Below are 22,278 nucleotides of genomic sequence, written 5' to 3'. Positions count from 1 at the left end.
CCGGACACAACTGAGCAACTGAACTGAACTGAAGCCATGACAGTGGAAATTACAGGTATGATAGGGGACTCGTAAGATATTCCAGGATTGTATCAACTAGAGGTATAGAGTCAGTGTTGAACTTAAGGCTCCCAATGTTCTTGAATAACTTGAGAGTATAAACAGGGATTGGACCTCAACAAGATCTCAGATTTATTGCTAATATGAACAATGGAGGTTAAAGAGATGAATTGGAAAAATGAAACAGTTAAGATTGCGATTGTACTCCAATCCAGTAAAACGAACATTCTTGTTATGCAAAAATAATCTGAAGCAACACCTAGAGGTTCACATTCATTTACAATCCACTGTAAGTTTCCCTGCAGGGTGAGCATCATGAAATATCCACACCCTGTACACCAATAAGACAGTCCTTTGATGCGCCATTTAATTGATTTCTCTTAAGGCTCAATTTCCTGTAGTGAAATAATTTGGAATTTAGGTCATGCTGATTAGTTCATCAGGATGGCCTTCCTGACAAGTTCAGCAAGGGACCAGCCCTGTGGCCCTTACCAAGTAGTTTAACATTTCTTAAAGTTGTTTCTTAAAGTGAATCAGACATAAGTCATTCCCTGAGGAAGTCTGCTATCCCAATTACTGTAGCCATTTTCATTATGTAAAAATAAGAAAAATTCAGCAAAACACAAACTAACATAAGCTTTGGAACTAGCTCTGGAACTCAAGAGTTTGGGATTTTGAAGTAAGGAGAGCGTGCTGAAAAAAACAGGCAATATCCAATGGGCTCTATTCAGAAAAGTTGGCGTCCAGGTCTTGGTTAAAGGCCCAGCTGTTTCAACCTCTGTCAAGCCCTGGGTAGACAGGATAGAGCAGAAGAGGGAATCTGCAGAGCAGGCTTCGGTTCCTACACAACTTGCTTAGGACTGACTGCCCTCTTCTTTCCCCTCTTAGCTTCTCCTCTGCACAGCAACAAACCTACTCGGATCAGAGCATGTATGTCTGCCCAGTGTCCCACATGCATCGAAACAGATGTACACGGATACTGAACTGCAAGCACAAACACACGTCAACAGACTCGCACAGACCTGCTGACAGACACAAAGCAGGCAATGCAAAAATGTCCACAGTCATGTGCATACAGAACTGAGAACACCTGTATTCCAGAGTACTTGCATCTACGGAATTTAGCTTTATTCTGTCTATAGACTATATTGACAAAATACATACAGCCCTGATATTGAACATAAATTCTTGGATATTACAAGCACATAGGATGTTATTTCCTTCACTGAAGATCAAATTTTGCTATAATTACCTTGATCTTCTGAGGCCTGAGAAAGTTGGCCTCAGAGATGCAGGTAGCTGAGAGGAACTGAACTACCTATCATAAAACTATCTTGGTTACAAGGTGGGGCTGGAATTCAACGTAATGCTAAGTCACTCGAAATGTATCTATTAATGTTTAGCGTACATTCCATGTGGTTACTCGAGGTTTTGGGTGATCTGAGGTTTAGGAATGTGAGTGTTCCTGGTGGCTCAGTGGTAAATTATCCACTTGTCAGTTCAGGAGACCCAGGTTCAATCCCTGGGTCAGGAAGATCCCCTGGAGAAGAAAATGGCAACCACTCAAGTATTCTTGCCTGGGAAATCCCCTGGACAGAGGAGCCTGGCGAGGCTACAGTTCACAGGGCACAAAAGAGTCAGATACGACTTGGTGACTAAACAGCAACAGCAGGTTTAGGAAGACAGGCTATGGTTCGAGCTGCGTTTATAGTCGGTGCGTAGGAGGAAGAGAAAACCCATGAGCAAGGTCACCTCCACACCCCGCACGGCGCTCACCGCGGTCACTCACTAGCTCTCCCCGCACGGTGCTCACCGCGGTCCGTCACTAGCTCTCCCCGCACGGTGCTCACCGTGGTCCGTCACTAGCTCTCCCCTCACGGTGCTCACCGCGGTCAGTTACTAGCTCTCCCCGCACGGTGCTCACCGCGGTCAGTCACTGTGGAAGCTGTGGAGGTGACCTTCCTCATCGGTTTCCTCTTCTGCATATGCACCTACTGTGAACGCAGCTCAAACTAGAGCCTGTCTTCCTAAACCAATACAGTACACTGACGCATACATATGGACTTTAGAAAGATGGTAATGATAATCCTATATGCGAGACAGCAAAAGAGACACAGATGTATAGAACAGTCTTTTGGACTCCGTGGGAGAGGGCAACGGTGGGGTGATTTAGGAGAATGGCATTGAAACATGTATATTATCATATGTGAAACGAATCGCCAGTCCAGGTTCGATCCATGAGATAGGGTGCTCGGGGCTGGTGCACTGGGATGACCCACAGGGATGGGATGGGGAGGGAGGTGGAAGGCAGGTTCAGGATGGGGAACACATGTACACCCATGGCACATTCATGTCAATGTATGGCAAAACCAATATAATATTGTAAAGTAATTAGCCTCCAATTAAAGTAAATAAATTTATATTAAAAAAAAGGGTGGGATGGGGAGGGAGGTGGGAGGGGACACAGGTGAGCCTGTGGCTGATTCATGCTGATGTTTGGGAGAAACCAACACAATTCTGTAAAGCAATTATCCTTCAATTAAAAATAAATAAATTTTTTAAAATGAAAAAAAACTGTAATTGTAAATTTGTGATGAAATTCTCATAGAAACCTGGTACTTACCTGTGGCCAAACAGATTTTTTAGCTAAACCAAAGAGTAACAATTCAAGACATAGTAAAAGCAGACCAATCACTGCAATGAAGGCACTCAAGATATTCAGTACTATAGAATAGATCATCTGAAATAGATGAAAAGAATCACTAGGTCATTGGAAGTTAAGTATATTCAAGTAGGAGATTTATATAAATTCTGATATTTCCAGAATAGTAAGGTCGTTAAAAGGACAGTCAAACTGCAGATTTTTCAGAATATCAGTAAGACTGAACTTTTGACGTGAAAGTGAAAGTTGCTCAGTCCTGTCTGACTCTTTGCGGCCCCGTGGACTAGAGCCTGCCAGGATCCTCTGTCCATGGAATTCTCCAGGCAAGAAAACTGGAGAGGGTAGCCTTTCCCTTCTCCAGACCATCTTCCCAACCCAGGGATCAAATCCAGGCCTCCCGCATTGCAGGCAGATTCGTTACTGTCTGAGCCACCAGGGAAGCCCAAGAAAACTGGAGTGGGTTGCCTATCCCTTTTCCAGGGGATCTTCCCAAGCCAGGAATCGAACCAGGGGCTCCTGCATTGCAGGCAGATTTTGTAGTATTTATATATTTATTCCTTCAAGGACAAATAACTATTGAATGTCTTATCTGTACCATGCAAACTGTGCTGTTCATGAATAAAGAGGTAGAAAAGACATGGTCTCTGAACTCAAGGAGCTTTCAGGCTAATGAGGAGGACAAATGAGTGCATGTTAAATGTGAACAGCATGTTAGAAAGAGGTTAACTCTATAAGCACATCCAGAGCGCCTCCCGGGGTCAGATTACCAGAGAGTTAATATTCCAGGAGTGTGCCATGGTTCATTTTATAGTGCAAAAAAGGGGAGCTGATGGAAATCGTTAGAGAGACAGATGCTATCTAGATAGAGATTTAGGGTTTTATCTTGAAAAATAGTGGGAAATTACATTGCTGGGCCTGCCTACTCTGGTTTCAGGCCATCTTCTTCTCAGACTATGTACTCAAGACAGTATCTATGGAAAATGTTGCTGCATAATTACATTTTGTTCGTATATGATGTCAGAGAGGTGCTAAGATGTAATATTGCTATAGGAGACATTATCTTATCCTTATTTTATTGTTGTAATTTGCATCGGTAGGATTTATTTTTATCTTACATAAGTTAGATAATGAGCAGGATAAACTAATGGATTCTGAAACTTATTTCACCAGATAGATCACATGTTTATCTATGTTGCTGTCCGTGTTTATACAGTGATCTCACTTTATTCTTTTGGGAAAAAAAAATCTGCTTTTAAAAAGACAATCACACTGAAATACTATATTCATTATTGCATTTTTATAATCTAGAAATTCAAAATCATTGCTTAGTAAATTATAGTATAGAAATATAATTCAATCTTGATTTTTAAAAATTGGACTACATTTGCTTTATGATGTTGTGTTAGTTTCTGCTGTACAACAGTGTGAATCAGTTATTGTATATATATATCCCCTTCCTCTGGAGCCTCTGTCCGCCTCCCATCCCACCCCTTTACGTCCCCGCAGAGCACTGAGCTGAGCCCCCTGGGCTGCACAGTAGGTCCCCTGCAGCGACTTTACGCATATGGTCGTGCAGATATGTCAGTGCCACTCTCTGAATCCGTCCTGTCCTCCTTCCTCCACCGTTTGGACGTCTGTCCTCTAAGTGTGTGTATCTATTCCTGTCCTGCAAATGGGTCCATCAGCACCATTGTTTTTTAGATTCCATGTATATGCATTAATATCCAATATTTGTTTTTCTCTGACTTCACTCTGGGTGACAGACTCTAGGTTCATCCACATCACTACAAATGACTCAATTTTGCTCTTGTTATGGCTGAGTAATATTCCACTGTATATATGTTCCACATCTTCTTTATCCAGTCATCTGTCAGTGGACATTTAGGTTGCTTCCATATCTTGGCCTTTGTAAATAATGCCGCAATAACATTGAGGTACATGTGGTCTTTCTGAATTACGGTTTTCTCCAGGTATACGCTCAGTGGTGGGATTGCTGGGTCATATAACAGTTTTATTTTCAGGTTTTTTTTTAAAAGAACCTCCATACTGTTCTCCATAGTGGTTGTATCAATTTACCTTCCCAAGAGGAATTTACAAGAGGGTTCCCTTTTCTTCATATCTTCTCCACCATTTATTGTCTGTAGACTTTTTGATGACGGCCATTCTGACTGGTGTGAGGTGATATCTCATTGTAGTTTTGATTTCCATTTCTCTCATAATAAGCAATGTTGGTCATCTTTTCATGTGTTTGTTGGCTATCTGTATGTCTTCTTTGAAGAAATGTCTGTTTGGGTCTTCCACCCATTTTTTTTGACTAGGATGTTTGTTATTCTTTGCTATTGAACTGCATGAACTGCTTGTATATTTTGGAGATCAATCCTTTGTTTGCAAATATTTTCTTCCTTTCTGAGCATTGTCTTTTAGGTAATGTTTATGGTTTTCTTGGCTGTATAAAGGCTGTTAAGTTTAATTAGGCCCCCTTTGTTTATTTTTGTTTTTATTTTCATTACTCCAGGAGGTGGGTCAAAAAGGATCTTTCTGGGGTTTATGTCAAAGAGCTTTCTGCCTATGCTGTTCTCTAAGAGTTTTAGAGTGTCTGGTCTTACATTTAAGTCTTTAATCCATTTTGAGTTATTTTTGCATATGGTGTTAGGTAGTGTTCTAATTTCATTGTTTACATGTAGCTGTGCGGTTTTCCCAGCACTTTGTATTGAAGAGGCTGTCTTTTCTCCATTGTATATTCTTGACTCCTTTGTCATAGATTAGGTGGCTGTGTGTGTGGGTTTATCGCTGGGCTTTCTGTCCTGTTACACTGATCTGTGTTTCTGTTTTTGTGCCAGTGCCATACTGTCTTGATTACCATAGCTTTGTAGTATAGCCTGAAGTCAGGGAGCCTAAATCCTCCAGCTCTTTTTATCTTTATCAAGGTTACTTTGGCTACTCGGGGTCTTTTTTGTTTCCACACAAACTAAACTTTTTTGATCTAATTCTATGAAAAGTGCCATTGGTTATTTTTTTTATAATTTATTTATTTTGTAATTGAAGGATGACTGCTTTACAGAATTTTGTTGTTTTCTGTCAAACCTCAACATGAATCAGCCGTAGGTACACATATATTCCCTCCCTTTTGAACCTCCCTCCCATCTCCCTCCCTATCCCACCCCTCTAGGTTGATACAGAGCCCCTGTCTGAGTTTCTTGAGCCACAGAAAATAGACTTATGGACATCGGGAGAGGGGAGGAGAGGGTGAGATGTATGGAGAGAGTAACATGGAAACTTACATTACCATATGTAAAATAGATAGCCAATGGTAATTTGCTGTATGGCCATTGGTTATTTGATAGGGACTGCACTTAATTTGTAGATTGCTTTGGGTAGTATAGTCATTTTCATAATATTGATTTTTCCAATCCAAATCATATTTGATTTCATCATTATCTTATAGTTTTCTGATTATGAGTCTTTTGCCTTCTTAGGCAGGTCTATTCATAGTCATTTTATTCTTCTTGTTGCAGTGGTAAATGGGATTGTCTTCCTAATTTCTCTTTCTGATATTTTGTTTACACTGTATAGGAATGCAAGAGGTTTCTGTGTATTAATTTTATATCCCACAGAATTACTAAATTTTAACTTTACTAAATTCATTGATTAGCTCTAGTAGTTTTCTGGTGGCCTCTTTAGGATTTTCTATGTATAGTATCATGTCATCTGCAGAGAGGGACAGTTTTACTTCTTTTCCGATTGGATTACTTTTATTTCTTTTTCTTCTCTGACTGCCGTAGCTAGGACTTCCAAAACTATGTTGAATAACAGTGGCAAGAGTGGACAGACACCCTTGTCTTGTTTCTGATCTTACAGGAAACGCTTTCAGTTTTTCACCATAGAGAATGATGCTTGCCATGGCTTTGTCATATTTGGTCTTTTGGCAACCCACTCCAGTGTTCTCGCCTGGAAAATCCCATGGACGGAGGAGCCTGGTAGGCTGCAGTCCGTGGGGTCGCTAAGAGTTGGACACAACTGAGCGACTTCACTTTGACTTTTCACTTCCATGCATTGGAGAAGGAAACGGCAGCCCACTTTATTATTACTGCCTGGAGAATCCCAGGGGCAGGGGAGCCTGGTGGGCTGCCGCCTATGGGTCGCACAGAGTCGGACATGGCTGAAGCGACTTAGCAGCAACAGCAGCAGCAGCAGGTTCCCTCTTTGCCCACTTTTCTGGAGAGTTTTTATCATAAATGGGTATTGAATTGTGTCAAAAGCTTTTTCTGCATCTATTGAGATGATCATATGGTTTTTATTTCTCAATTTGTTAATATGGTGTATCACACTGATTGATCTATGTTCCTTGAAAACCCTGGCACTCCTTAGGATAAACCCCACTTGATGGTGTGTGATCCTTTTAACGTGCTGTTGGATTCAATGTGCAAGTGTTTTAAATTGAGTGTTTTTGCATTTGTGTTCATCACTGATATTACCCTGTAATTTTCTTTTTTGTGTGATATCTTTGGTTTTGGTAGCAGGCTGATGGTGGCTTCGTAGAATGAATTTGGGAGTGTCCTTCCCTCTGTAATCTTTTTGAAGAGTTCGAGAAGGATAGGTGTAAGCCCTTCTGTAAATGTCTGATAGAATTTGCCTGTGAACCCACGTGGTCCCGGACTTCTGTGTGTTGGAAGATTTTTAATCACAGTTTCAATTCCATTACTGGTGATCGGTCTGCTCATATTTTCTCTTTCTTCCTGATTCAGTCTTAAGAAGGTTGTGCTTTTCTAGGAATTTGTCCATTTCTCCCAAGTTGTCTGTCCATTTTGGGGGCATACGGTTGCTTGTAGTAGACTACTACACCATATTTCTGTGGTGTCAGTTGTTAAACTTCTCCTTTTTCCTTCCCAATTTTATTGATTTGGGCCCTCTCCACTTTTTTCTTGCATCTGGCTAAATGTTTATGAATGTTGTTTATCTTTTCAAAGAACCAGCTTTTCATTTCATTGATCTTTTCCATTGTTTTCTTAGTCTCTATTTCATTTATTTTTGCTCTGATGTTTATGATTTCCATTTGCATTGAAATGCAATGCAATATCTTTTTCCATTCCCTCATTTTCACTCTGTATGTGTCCCTAGGCCTGAAGTGGGTCTCTTGTAGACAGCATATAAATGGGTCTTATTCTTGTATCCACTGAGCCAATTTGTCTTTTGGTTGGAACATTTAATCCATTTAAGGTAATTATCACTATGTATGTTCCTATTAGAATTTTCTTAATTGTTTTGGGTTTGTTCTTGTAGGCCTTTTCCTTCTCTCATGTTTCCCACCTAGAGAAGTTCCTTTAGCACTTGCTGGAAAGCTGGATTGGTGGTGCTGAATTCTCTTAGCTTTTGCTTATCTGTAAAGCTTTTGATTTCTCCATTAAATATGAATGAGATCCTTGCTGGGTAGAGTAGTCTTGGTTGTAGATTTTCCCCTTTCATCACTTTAAATATATCATGCCATCCCCTCTGGTCTGCAGAGTTTCCGCTGAAAAATCAGCTGATAACCTATGGGGAGTCCCTTGTATGGTATTTGTTGCTTTTCCTTGGCTGCTTTTAATATTTTTCTTTGTATTTTTGTTTGATTAATATTTGCATCGATGTGTCTCTCCTTGGGTTTATCCTGTATGGAACTCTCTGCACTACCAGGGGTTGGGTTGACTATTTCCTTTCCCACGTTAGGGAAGTTTTTGACTATAACCACTTTGAGTGTTTTCTCAGACCATTTCTCTTTCTCTTCTCCTTCTGGGACCCCTATAATTCTAACGTTGGTGCTGTTAACGTTGCCCCAGAGGTCTCCGAGACTGTCCTCGTTTCATTTTATTCTGCTCCACCATTATGTCTTGCAGCTCACTTATCCATTATTTTTGCCTAAGTTATTCTGCTATTGATTCCTTCTAGTGTATTTTTCATTTCACTTATTGTGCTATACATCACTGTTTGTTTGTTCTTTAGTTCTTCTAGGTTCTTGTTAAACATTTCTTGTATCATCTCAGTCTGGGCCTCCATTGTATTTCTGAGATCTTGGATCATCTTTACTAATATTACCCTGAATTCTTTTTCAGGTAGATTGCCTATTTCCTCTTCATTTATTTGCTCTTGTGGGTTTTTACCTTGCAACTCCATCTGCAACATATCTCCCTGTCCTCTCATTTTGTCTAAATTACTGCCTGTGGTCACAGTTTCTCTCACTTCTGTTGTCTGTTCCCTCTTGGGTAAGACTGCTCCGGGAGCTTGGGCACTCTTCTGAGTGGGAGGGACTGGTGCCTGCAGTCTGGGGGGTGGTGCTGAGTCTTTTCCCTCTGATAGGCAGGGCCAAAACAGGTGTGTGTTTCGAGGTGTCTGTGAGCTTCATATGGCTTTAGGCAGCCTGTCTGCTGATAGGCAGGGCTATGTTCCTGTTTTGCTGTTTGGTGTGAGGTGTCCAGCACTGGAGCCTGAAGGCAGTTGGGTGGAGCCCAGGTCTTGGCACGATGAATGGATACTCGCTCAAGACAGGTTTGGGTACAGTGGCCACAACTAAGGTGTGTGTGTGAAGTGCCTGTGGTGCCAGAGACTGGCAAAAAGTCGCAACAAACTCTTATCTTGTCTAATATTATTGATCCACAATCTTTTTTTCATGTGTAGATTGTCTCCAGGAAGATGACCTCTCTCAATTTCACGTTAATACATTGGGGACTTCAGGAAACAAAGAGGAGGAGGGAGTGTCAGAGGTTCCAAAAGTCAGTCCTCCAAAGTGGTCCTGGCTTCATCCTGCAGTGACAGCATCCAGAAGGAAGGCGGTGGAAAGGCCTGGGGATCTTTATGAAAGGTCAGAAGCTCTCACCTAAAGGCACGCAACTCAGAAATGCCATCATCCTGCAAGTGCTCAGGAATCTTCAAGGTCTCCTTTCTTTGACACAGACTCATGTTAAACGCCCCCCCCCATTATGGTGAGCACCCCCCAGAATGTCAGTGAAAAGATTGAAAAAGGGAGATGAAGGGAGAAGAGGTGGTAAGGAAGCTACTCTCTCCTTTATTTCTGAAGGACAGTTTGCCTGGATAAAGATTTTTTGACACTTCCCCCACTCCCCCAAACATCGCGAATGTCATCCTGCCACCTCAACTTTCTGTGATTTCTGATAAAGCCAGCTATAATATTACTGAAGATCTCTTGTGCACTATAAATCATTTTTTCATTTTCTGCTTTTGAGATTTTTCTCTTTATTCTTGAGTTTCATCAGTTCAATTTTGGTAAGTCTATATGTGGATTTTTTTCAAGCTTATTCCACTTGGAGTCTATTGATCATCTTTAACATTTACATTATTATTTTTTCATCAAGTTGGAAAATGTTCTGCCAGTATTTCTTCAAATGTGCTTTCTGACCCTTTTCATTTCTCTTCTCTTTGGGGGAACCTCTATTATACACACACATTCGTATGCTCGACAGTGAGCTTCCCAGGCGTCTCAGTGGTAAAGAATTCACTTGCCAATGTAGGAGATGCGGGTTTGACTCCTGGGTCGGGAAAATCCCCTGGAGTAGGACATGGCAACCCACCTCAATATTCTTGCCAGCAGAATTCTATGGACAGAGGAGCTGGTGGGTACAGTCCATGAGGTCACAAAGAGCTGGTCATGACAGAGCAGTGAGCACACACATGGCTGACGGTGTCTGATGGTTTTCTGAGTCCATGTTCATCTTTCTTCATTTTCTATCTTTATGCCCCTCTTATTAAATAATCTCTACTGACCTATCTTCAAGTTTTCTGCTTCTTTTTCCTGCCAGTTCTTTGCTTCCTTTAGTGAATGCCCCATTTATTTAGTGCTTCCTTTAGTGAATGCTCCATTTATTTAGTGCTTTGCCCTTTTTAATTAGAGTCTCTTTTTTTTTAACAGTTTCTGTCTCACTATTGGTATCTATTTGGTAAGACATCACTTATATCCTTTCTTTTACTTCTGTAAACGTCATTTTCTTTAGTTCTTTGAACATGTTTTTAACAGATGATTTAATATCATTGACTATAAGGTCCAAAGTCTGTGCCTCATTAGGGACATTGTCTGCTGGTTGCTTTTTCTCCCCTCGAATATGTGAAATATATTTCAGAGTCTTTGCATGCTTTCTATTTTAAATGGACATTTAACATAATATATTGTAACAAATTTGGCATTAGATTCCTCCTTTCCCATCCAGAATTCATTATTTTTGCTGTATTTTTGGTTGTTGTTTTCTTGTTCTTGCTTATTTGTTTAGTGACTTTCCTAAATTCATTTCCTAAAGTTTTGATTTGGGGTCTCTGAATTCTCTATTTTTTGAAGAAGTTCATTTAAAAAATCCTTATATGTACATGTATAATTGATTCACTTTACTGTATACCTGAAATTAACAGACATTGTAAATCAACTATACTGCAAAACAAAACGAAACAAACTGGCTTCCTAGGGGTCACCCCGGGTCAGTGTAATGTGATGCCTTTACCAAGGGAACCTGTGTGAAAATACACACTGTAAAATTTCAGTAAGTTTAGAACACAGTCTTAGCATCCAGTTTTGCTTGCCCAGGGTTTCAGAGCCAGCCGGAACGGGCACTTCTCCCTTCCCAAGTCTTCCCTCTTAGACATGCATAGGCTCCCACATGTATACAGTATTTTTGATCCTCTAAGAAGATGCTGGGGCTTCTCAAAGCTCCCTGTGGTTTAGTTATCAAAGATTTTCTTTTAAATTTCTGACCAAACTTTGGTTCATTGCAACTGAACTCACAGCTTTATGCAGCGGCACTGTAGTCAGTACATTGATGTTATTTCCGTACTTTCCTTGTGATAGGACTTTGTTGTCACTTTGTATCTACACAAATAGCCACAACAGCCTGGGGACAGAGACTTTTCAGATTGCTGTAAGTTAAGAAAATATGAACTGTGCCCAGAGAACGATGATTTTAAGAGAGCATCAGAGGATGTCAGAGCTCTCGGCTGGCTGCCAGACTAGGCTTTTCCTGGCTACTGTGCCATGAGCTGGGGACTGAGGTGGAAGTGGGAGTATCTCCGGGTTAAAACATCAGAGATTTCTGTTTCTTGACACTCAGTGTCACCTGGGTAGACAACTTTCAGTTTTTGCTTTGAGTTTGGTTAACGTCCACCCCAGGTGGCGCTAGCAGTAAAGAACCCGCCTGCCAATGCAGGAGATACAAGAGACGTGGGTTTGATCCCTGGATTAGGAAGAGTCCCTGGAGGAGGGCATGGCAACCCACTCCAGGATTCTTGCCTGGAGGAGCCCATGGACAGAGGAGCTAGGTAGGCTCAGTCCATAGCGTCACAAAGAGTTGGACACAACTGAAGTGACTTTGCAGGCACATGCATGCATTTTGGAACTATTAATTTTAGGGTCTTTTTTCTTTTTTTTTGCTGACGTTTTCCTTGTTTTGGGGGAGAGTCGGGGACCTTAACTTGGAGGCATGTGGTTCCAGGTGGGAGGGTGAAAGCTGAGCCATGGCTCAGACCACAGCCCATGACTGACAGTGGGTGGAGGTGGGGGGTGGGCAGAATGGAAGAATGACATCATAGAGTTGCTTGTGCTACCGCCCCAGAAGTCAACCTGCCAGCACTAATACTTATAGTTACTCCAATTTCTTATCTTTCCATTTTACTACCCATTGACATAAAACTAAACACTAAAGGAAATCAACATATTCCAGACTCTTTACAATATCTCAAACATATTTTCCATCATACAATCAAACGTTCCTAGAAATATGAAAAAGAAGAATGGAACAAGTAATAACAGACACAAGTGTGATAAGCAACATTTTAATTTACATTCAATGATTTATCATAATAGAAATTTAATTCCATGATTAACTTCATACATCTTGAATTATTTTTATGGCTAATGAAATGTAACAAAGATTTCAGTAATTGGAGTATATCCTTTTCCTTTTGATAAAGATTCAGTAGAAAATTAAAGTTCTTATATCTTAACAATCTAGCCTCCAAAAATTTGGGTAGGTTTCTAGTGATTTAGAGACGATGCTACTTCCTTATGGACTCTCATTCTGTCAAGTAAAATCATCTTTAGAGTCACTACAAACATTCTGACTTACCAAAGACCTTGAACGCTTCTTCTCAAACAATACTGTAAAGATTCCTGACAGCAAAAACTGGAAACAAAAATCACATTTATTAATACCCTGTCATTACATCTCCATGTAATAAACTTAAAAAGCAAGAGAATTCTGGAATGCCATAACATGAAGAGTATCATATTCACTCTTTTGTGGGACCATTGAGAAAATCATGGACCCCTTGAGGTGACTTTATGTGGCAAAAAGACTGTCAAATTTTACTTAGATTTTTTTTTCAATCAGAGTGTATTGAGCCCATGAGGTGAATTACAAGAAAATGCATCTAGTTGATGAATTTACTACCAAACAATGCTATACCTTAGTGATATCACATGCAAGTACTTTAAATATAATGCTAAAATATTTTATTAATAGAAAACATCACATTTAGAAAGTATTTGATTCATTATATATATTTAAATGTAAGAATTACATAATGTCTTCAATGAGTAGCTGGTTCTGCGACCTTCCATCAATCCTAAAACTTGTTAGAAAGATGGCAGTTATGGTGCATCAGAAATTTATTTTTTCCACTGGTGCAACTTTAATGTATGCATGGAAACTTTCGACAGCATTTAAAGCATAACTATCCAGTTAGTAGCGAAGGAAAAGGAATATTCTTTCCCCCAAATGGCGCCACTAACATGTCAGCGCATGTGTGTGTTCTCAGTTACTCGGCCGGGTCTGACTCGGTCGGGTCCGACCATGGACTCTGGTCTGCCTGGCTCCGCTGTCCATGGAATTCTCCAGCAAGAATACTGGCGGGGGTTTCCAGCTCCCACTCCATGGGATCTTCCTGCCCCAGGGATCAAATCCACATCTCTCGTGTCTCCTGAATTGGCATCTGGATTCTTTACCAGTGAGTCACCTGGGAAACCCAACACGTCAGTCCTAAAGAGCATTATGGGGTCAGAAGGGTATGAGTTTGAATTCTTTGAACTGTGCTTTCTATGACACTCAAGAGAAATTATGTGGCTTGTCATTAAGATTTTCCTTTTTCACTGGTAAAGTGAGAATAATATTTTCTAACTTGTGTTACTAAGTGGTTATTGTAACAGTTATATATGAAGTAATTTGCTGAATTATTTGTAGTCAACTTGGTCCTACAGTTTTCACCTATGACTCAGAACTACATTTTTCAGAATTAATTTCTGTTGTTTTCAATTACAATAGTGTAAGAGAAAATCTCAAGCAATATTTGGAAGGTAGAAGGGAAGCCGAAACTGTAACTCTCAGAAGATCATAGTGATCAGATATGGCCTCTTTTTTCTCCCTTTCCTCTGTTATATTTTCACATTATCTTCCAGAGAAAGCAATTTCCAGATCGATTCATGATCTTCCCTTTGCAACCCCATTCTGGTGGCCTAGAATCCAGAGCTTTAAGATTTAACTACATACAATCTGCCTGCAATGCAGGAGACCCTGGCTCGATTCCTGGGTGGGGAAGATCCGCTGGAGAAGGGATAAGCTACCCACTCCAGTATTCTTAGGCTTCCCTGGTGGCTCAGATGGTAGAGAATCCACCTGCAATACGCGAGATCTGGGTTCAATCCCTGAGTTGGGGAGCTCCCGTGGAGAAGGGAATGGCTACCGACTCCAGTATTCTGGCCTGGAGAATTCCATGGACTATATAGTCCATGGGGTTGCAAAGAGTCGGACACGACTGAGCAACTTTCACTTTCAACTTGTCCATTTATGCTGGTGCCTTGCGAAAGTGAGTGTTAGTCACTCAGTTGTGTCTGACTCAGTGATCCCATGGACTGTAGCCCGCCAGGCTCCTCTGTGCATGGAATTCTCCAGGCAAGAATACCGGAGTGGGTTGCCATTTCCTTCTCCAGGGGATCTTCTCGACCAGGGATCAAACCCAGGTCTTCTTCATTGCAAGAAGATTCTTTACTGTCTGAGCCACTAGAGGAGCTTGGTGCCTTAGGCAGGAGCAATTAGTGATCTTTTTTTATGATCCTCTAACCTTTCTTTCCACATCTTGTCAGCAGGAACTCCCACATTTACAAAGCCTCCAATTCTTATTCCAGTTTCTCAGCTCAGTTCAGTTCAGTTCAGTCGCTCAGTCATGTCCAACTCTTTGTGACCCCATGAACAGCAGCACACCAGGCCTCCCTGTTCATCACCAACTCCCGGAGTCCATCCAAACCCATGTCCATCAAGTCGATGATGCCATCCAACCATCTCATCCTCTGTCGTCCCCTTCTCCTCCTGCCCTCAATCTTTCCCAGCATCAGGGTCTTTTCAAATGAGTCAGCTCTTCGCATGAGGTGGCCAAAGTATCGGAGTTTCAGCTTCAACATCAGTCCTTCCAATGAACACCCAGGACTGATCTCCTTTAGGATGGACTGGCTGGATCTCCTTGCAGTCGAAGGGACTCTCAAGAGTCTTCTCCAACACCACAGTTCAAAAGCATCAATTCTTTGGTGTTCAGCTTTCTTTATAGTCCAACTCTCATATCCATACATGACCACTGGAAAAACCATAGCCTTGACTAGACGGACCTTTGTTGGCAAAGTAATGTTTCTGCTTTTTAATATGCTGTCTAGGTTGGCCATAACTTTCCTTCCAAGGAGTAAGCGTCTTTTAATTTCATGGCTGCAGTCACCATCTGCAGTGATTTTGGAGCTGAGAAAAATAAAGTCACCCACTGTTTCCACTGTTTCCCCATCTATCTGCCATGAAGTGATGGGACCGGATGCCATGATCTTAGTTTTCTGAATGTTGAGGTTTAAGCCAACTTTTTCACTCTCCTCTTTCACTTTCATCAAGAGGCTCTTTAGTTCTTCTTCACTTTCTGCCATAAGGGTGGTGTCATCTGCATATCTGAGGTTATTGATATTTCTCCCGGCATATTCCCGTAAATATTATGGTAGCCCTTTTTTCTTAACAAAACCCTGCACTCAAATAAGTACCTTATAATAAACACTTGGACACATAAACACATTTGGAGAAATGGTAGGTAGAATTAATTTTTATTTCTTTCTGTTACATTTCTATGTTCACATACCTTCCTCAGGATTCTTTCTAGTATTTTGAAATGGGCGCTACCTTTGTCTTCCGGCTGCTCATCCTAGCCATTCTACAAACAGCAAGAGAACACTCTGTTCTCAGCATCCTGGGCTTCCTCCACTTGAGGTGCTCATTCCAAAGTGTCTCTCAGAAAATCAAAATGTACAACAAAGTCATCAAAAAAGAAAACAACCACTAGAGCAGTGTTTTCTTTTTTAATCTCTGGCAAAATCAAACTCATAAAGGAAATTATTGTAGCTATTTATCACATGTTGCTGAGGCTTCTTCTAAAGGACTGAAGTATGTATGTTCATTCTCTCTTGTAGCTCTATTTCTGATCAATGAGAAATTAAGACATCAAAAGGGTATATGAGCAATAGTGAACACCAACTGATTTACAGGTAGATAATCAACTGCTTCAAAGGTGTTGATTTCCAGTTTAGTGGGGCTCTGAAGGGGGGCTTATGGCACGCAGACCCGTTAATGGGATGCTGTATGGCAACAGGAAAACCTTGATTTTATGGGACGTAATTGATTTATGGCATTTCTGTTTCCTCTGTTAGTACATTTGTCAGGTAAGGAGAGTAGTTGGAGGACACCTTAAATAGATGGGCCTAAGAAGGGGTCTTGAAAGAGAGACATCAAAGCTGAGATAAGAGCAACCTGAAGTCTTGAAGACTAGAGGAGTTTTCTAGGGAGAGGAAATAAAAACCCTTACGGAGGAGAAATCTTTACTGGTTTAAGGAATAGAACAAAGACCAGTATGCCTGGAACATAAAGAGGATCATCACTCCTGTAAGATTGCTCTAGGATCACCTGCTATGTTGCAGAAAGTATGTTGTTTATTTTCTTTCTAACACTAACATTTAGAGATTTTAAAATAATTGCTTTCTTGTTAACTTTTGTCTCCTCAACTGAGAGAGTGAGATCTATGAAAGTGTTGTTGTTGTTGGTTTGTTGCCAAGTCGTGACCAACTCTTTGCGACCCCATGAAATACAGCACCCCAGGCTCCTCTTTCACTCTCTCCCAGAGTTTGCTCAAATTCGTGTCCATTGAGTCGGTGATGCCATCCCACCATCTCATCCTCTGTCAATCCCTTCTCCTCCCGCCTTCAATCTTTCCCAGCATCAGGGTCTTTTCCAATGAGTCACCTCTTCACATCAGGTGGCCAAAGTATTGGAGCTTTAGCTTCAGCATCAGTCCTTCCAGCGAATATTCAGGGTTAATTTCCTTTAGGATTGAGTGGTTTAATCTCCTTGCATCCAAGGAACTCTCAAGAGTCTTCTCCAGCACCACAGTTCGAAAGCATCAATTCTTTGGCACTCTGCCTTCTTTATGGTCCAACTCTCACATCCATACATGACCACTGGAAAAACCACAGCTTTGAGTATATGGACCTTTGTCAGCAAAGTGGTATCTCTGCTTTTCCGTATGCTGTCTAGGTCTGTCACAGCTTTCTTTCCAAGGAGCAGGCAGCTTTTAACTTCAGGGCTGCAGTCATCGTCCACAGTGATTTTGGAGCCCAAGAAAATAAAGTCTGTCACTGTTTCCACTTCTTCCCCATCTATTTGCCATGAAGTGATGGGGCTAGATGCCATGATCTTAGTATTTTGAGTGTTGAGTTTCAAGCCAGCTTTTTCACTCTCCTCTTTCATCATCCTCAAGAGGCTTTTTAGTTCCTCTTCACTTTCTGCCAGTAGGGTGGTGTCCTTGATAGCTCAGTTGGTAAAGAATCTGCCTGCAATGCAGGAGACCCTGGTTTGATTCCTGGGTCAGGAAGATCCCCTGGAGAAGGGATAGGCTACCCACTCCAGTATTCTTGGGCTTCCCTTGTGGCTCATCTGGTAAAGAATCCTCCTGCAATGCGGGAGATCTGGGTTCAATTCCTGGGTTGGAAAGATCTCCTGGAGAAGGGAAAGGCTACCCACTCCAGTACTCTGGCCTGGAGAATTCCATGGGCTGTATATAGTCCATGGGGTCTCAAGGAGTCGGACACGACTGAGCAACTTTCACTTTCACTTTTCATCTATGAAAGTAGAGGTAGGTACTTTTTATCTTACTTCAACTTAGGTGTGTATCTTGTTCATTGTTTTATTCAAGTCCCTAGAACAGTTCTTACAAATCGTGGCTGTCCAGTATGTTTCTTTACTGAATGAATGAAAATATAATTTAAACAATGTAATTCATTTTAAAAATGAAGTCAAACAAACAAGTGAAAAGCACTTTCAATAGATTCCACGTCTTCTGATTCACTCTTCAGAGTTTATCTTCAACTAGTTCCCAGGTGATAGAGACCATGAAACACAGCATCCTGTGAAATACCAATCAAGATCCCTTCAGGTTTATTTGGTGTGTGTGTAAATTACAAACTATTCCAAAATTTATATGGTAGGGTGATACAAGGATAGCCGAGATAATCTTGAAGAAGAACAAGATGACCTATACTGACATTAAAACTTATTTAAAGACACTGTAGTGAAGACACTGTGGTATCATCATAATTATAGAAAAATAGGTTCAGAAATGGATTAACCCTATGTGGACATTTGATTTATAGAAGCAAAAGAATCTTCTTCCCAATAAATGACACGGTTGAAAATTCATATTCTATAAAAATAAAATTTGATCCCTAAATGTATATCATAAACAAAAATAAATTCAAGGTACACTGGAAATCCAAATGTAAAAAGGTAAAAGTTTATATTCTAGTACATAATATAAAAATAACTTCCGAATCTAAAAGCAGAAAAAAATTATTAAATTACGTATAAAAAGTACTACCTATAGAGGGAAAATTATCATAGTGGCTAACACTGAAATTAATAAATTATTTAATTGAAAGACATCCTTAAGCCACAGAGTGGAAATGACAATTAGAATACATAAACTGATAAAGAGTTTGTGTCCAGAATATATAAAGAATTACAGCAAATAAGTACAAGACAGAAAGAAAACCCAATTAAAAAATGTGAAGAAACTTGTATAGGTACTTTTAAAAGAGGATGTCAAAATAGATAAACAAAAACCTCCTCTGCCTCATTGGTTAGCAAGGCAAGCTGACACCACCAGGTTCAGAGCGCTGACCAGGGTGTGTAAACTGGGGAAACGAGGGCGCAAGGCTCTGCTGGGGGCGCGCGCGGCGCTCAGCAGCCCAGGGGCGGCCGCGCGGCGCGACCCCACGGACTGTAGCCCGCCGGGTGCCTCTGTCCACGGAAATTTCCAGGCAAGGATACTGGAGTGGCTCCAGGGGATCTTCCTGACCCAGGGGTCAAACCCACATCTCCTGCGTCCCCTGCATTGCAGGTGGATTCTTTACCACGGAGTCATGGAGGGAAGCCCTGAGACTCTCTGAGGAAGCCCGCAGAGGATACAGAATGACAGTAATTTGCTGCCTGCTAAAAGGACGTAAACTGGTAAAACTACCTAGGAAAAGTTTAGCATTAAATACTAAAGTTGAGTATGTGTGTAAACCTAAGACGTTGCAATTTTGCTTTTGTATATATACCTAAAAGTGATGCCTGCACATGTGCAGCTAAAGGCATGTACAAGAAAGTCACTAATAGCCCACACTGGAAGTTCTGTAATACTTCAAACTGGAAGCGACCTAAATGTCCATTCATTAGATTATATGAACTACAGTAGATGAATACAATGAAATACTAATCAGCAATAATAATGAAAGAACCACAGCTGTACCACAGCTATATCAATAATAAGGATGGATCTCACAATCGTAAGTTGAGCAAAGCAGCCAAATACAAAATAATACATCCCGTTTGATTCTACTTACATAAAGTTTAAAAGCACATTAAGACTAATGTATGGTATTAGAAGTCAGGTTAATAGTTAAGATAGGAGGGAGAGGTTATTGATCGGAAGGGACATGCGAGGAGTTTCCCAAGTGCTGGAATCTGTTTATCTGACCTGGGTGTGAGAGCGAAAAGTGAAGTGAGTAAAGCTAAGAAGTAAAAAGAAAGAAAGAAGCTGGGTAGGGTGAGACAAAATGGAATTTCTGGTACCAAAGGGAAATGGTTTATTGTTTTAAACTGAATGGTTCAGGTAGGCCTCATTGAAAAAGTTATTGTGGATAATCGATTATTATAGTGGGTTGGCCAAAAAGTTCACTTGGGTTTTTCCATAAGACCTGATGAACATTTTGTCTCACCCTACCCAACATTTTCTTTCTTTCTTTCTATAGCTTCATTATCATCTAACATTCGACTCCTGGCTAGAATAAAGCTCCAAAAGGGCTGGGATCTCTGCTTTGTTTACTGATGTATTTCATACACCCAGAACAGATACCTGGTGCACAGTATCAGTATGTACTGGATGAATGACCAAATTTCAAATGTATTATTATTATTACTCAGCATTTTGTAGGGATAATAGCCTATCACTCACCATACTATCAGACATAATAAAATTTACTTTAGAAACTTCTGTTCAATTCTACCAAATGCTTCTTGGACAGTAAAACAAAAGATTTCATTTTTATTTCCCTGTACAAATTCTATATATTCCATTATTTCCATGGCAATTATGTTCTCTCATCTTGTTTGCCCCACTGGAAAAAACAAATGCCCTGTGAGTGGTGGAACAGTCACTGCCATTTCCTGTTTTCCCAAAATGTTTCTTGTGCATCTTACCATTATTTCCCCCCATCCAAGAGCATGTAAAAGTGGATCTTTAACAAAACAGACTCTTATTATAGAAGCATTTTACTGGTATGATCTAAGATTTTGTTTTCCATATTGATATATGCCTTTCAACTAGATATAAGAATGAATTCCTTGAAAACAGTGATTGTGCATTTTTAGTGTAGCACACTGTTTCTGGTATGCTACACAGCTCAGAAACAATCATCAAATGAATAAATTAATAAAGAACAATAAAGGAGTAGATTATTTACTCACAAAAGAAGCTCCCCAAAACGGGAATCCTGACAGTACTGCAACAGGAATATATGCTTTTTGAAATGCTATAATTTGTGTGATGAACAAATGTGTCCAGAGCAGTCCCAGGGAGTGAACAAACAGGCCAGTCATTATCTGCAAGGCCTGAGAGAAGAGAACACCATTGATTACTTACTTCTATTCCAGTCCAACCTTTGCAAGGAACACACATCAAGAAAATGTCAAGGTGGAGAAGGAAAGTGACAACCTAACATAATTTTAGGATTTTCAACATTTAACTCAGATGAGGAGGGTTTGTTAATATTTCAGAGCAGTTTGCAGATACAGTGACTATATACATGTCCAATGAAATTGTACTAAGAGCCCGTTTATCTGCTGCATTCGAGAGGCTGTATGGCACCAGCCTCGGAGCCCTGAACGCGCTGATCTCCTCAATACTCCTCAGTCCCTGCACACGGTCAGCGATCCTCACCTGCAGAGACGGCTCGTCGGCTTTCCAGGCCACTAGACCTGGCATTGCTGACCTTACCTGCCTTTCGCTCATGGTCCCAAAATTGGGACTTGGACTTTGATTCCTTCTGTTTGGCCCACCCCTCATGCCCGCTTGTGACAGTGGTTTATATCAGAGTCCTGGGTCCTGTATAAATCAGAGCTAAAGAAAGATAGTGAACCCTTGAGTTACCTGGTTTCCTATAGCTCTTCCGGGGCCTATTACCGGGTGTGGGGACGGTGGATAACTTCTTCCAACTGAAGTCAGGCTAAGTACGACAGCTTCAGAGCCACCGGAGAAGGATAATTCTAAGGTTGCTAAGTAGAGCCTCCTAACATCTCGCTGGAGGGCCTTTCAGTTGGTTTTCGGACAGATGTTTCTCAGCTGTGCCTGCTTCTGCCACAGCTGAATAAGCCACCCCTCCCGGCTCCTGTTCATCCACCAAACATGGGAATTCAGCTTGAAAAAAAACTAAATGAGCTATACTGGCGTTCAGAACCTAAAATCTCTTGCCTTACTGTATCTCATATTTTTAAAAATAATTTAATTTCTTTCTTTCCTTTTTTTTTTTTTTTGGCCACACCTGTGTGGCATGAAGGATCTTAGTTCTCCAACCAAGGACCGAACCTACGCCATCTACAGGGAGGTACACAGAGGCTTAAACACTAAATCGCCAGGAAAGTCTGTGCAACTCATCTTTCTGGAATGTCTGGGTGAACTGATATCCTTTTCCTCAAAAAACATATCCTCTTAAGCAGGATAACTTCAGCTTGAAGTCTGCAGTAGGCTTCTGTTCTGGTTATGTGATTATGAGCAGAGCTAAGAAGCGGCTAGTTGGTGCGATACTTCCCTCACCTGGAGAGTGTTCTGAGGGCTACGTGACACCAAACTATGCATTTAGCGGCACTTCCGACAGGCCGCAGTGGAAGGAAGAGGCAAGGGGACACTGCATTCGACAAGACTTTTCCCACTGCTGCACTGGCACAGAGTTTTAGCTCCTTGCTGAAGCTGGAATGCACTGA

The 22,278-nt window shown here is 41.0% G+C and overlaps 1 long non-coding RNA gene across 1 annotated transcript in view; it reads right to left on the bottom strand.

Annotated features, from left to right (window-relative positions):
• Positions 1-22,278, bottom strand: part of LOC145527139 (uncharacterized) — a 35,915-nt gene that overhangs the window by 7,773 nt on the left and 5,864 nt on the right. Inside the window, exons 3-5 of the long non-coding RNA XR_014069530.1 lie at positions 20,767-20,910; positions 12,817-12,873; positions 2,684-2,800 (exon numbers count right to left, since the gene is read on the bottom strand). This is a non-coding gene — a long non-coding RNA (uncharacterized LOC145527139). The remainder of the gene's footprint in view (positions 1-2,683; positions 2,801-12,816; positions 12,874-20,766; positions 20,911-22,278) is intronic.

Source organism: Giraffa tippelskirchi, chromosome 11, assembly GCF_054371585.1.
Source record: "Giraffa tippelskirchi isolate mGirTip1 chromosome 11, T2T-mGirTip1v1.2.pri, whole genome shotgun sequence".
In the NCBI taxonomy this organism is placed as follows: Eukaryota; Metazoa; Chordata; class Mammalia; order Artiodactyla; family Giraffidae; genus Giraffa; species Giraffa tippelskirchi.
The sequence above is the reverse complement of the archived record's forward strand: the minus strand, read 5'-3'. Positions and strand labels throughout refer to the sequence as shown.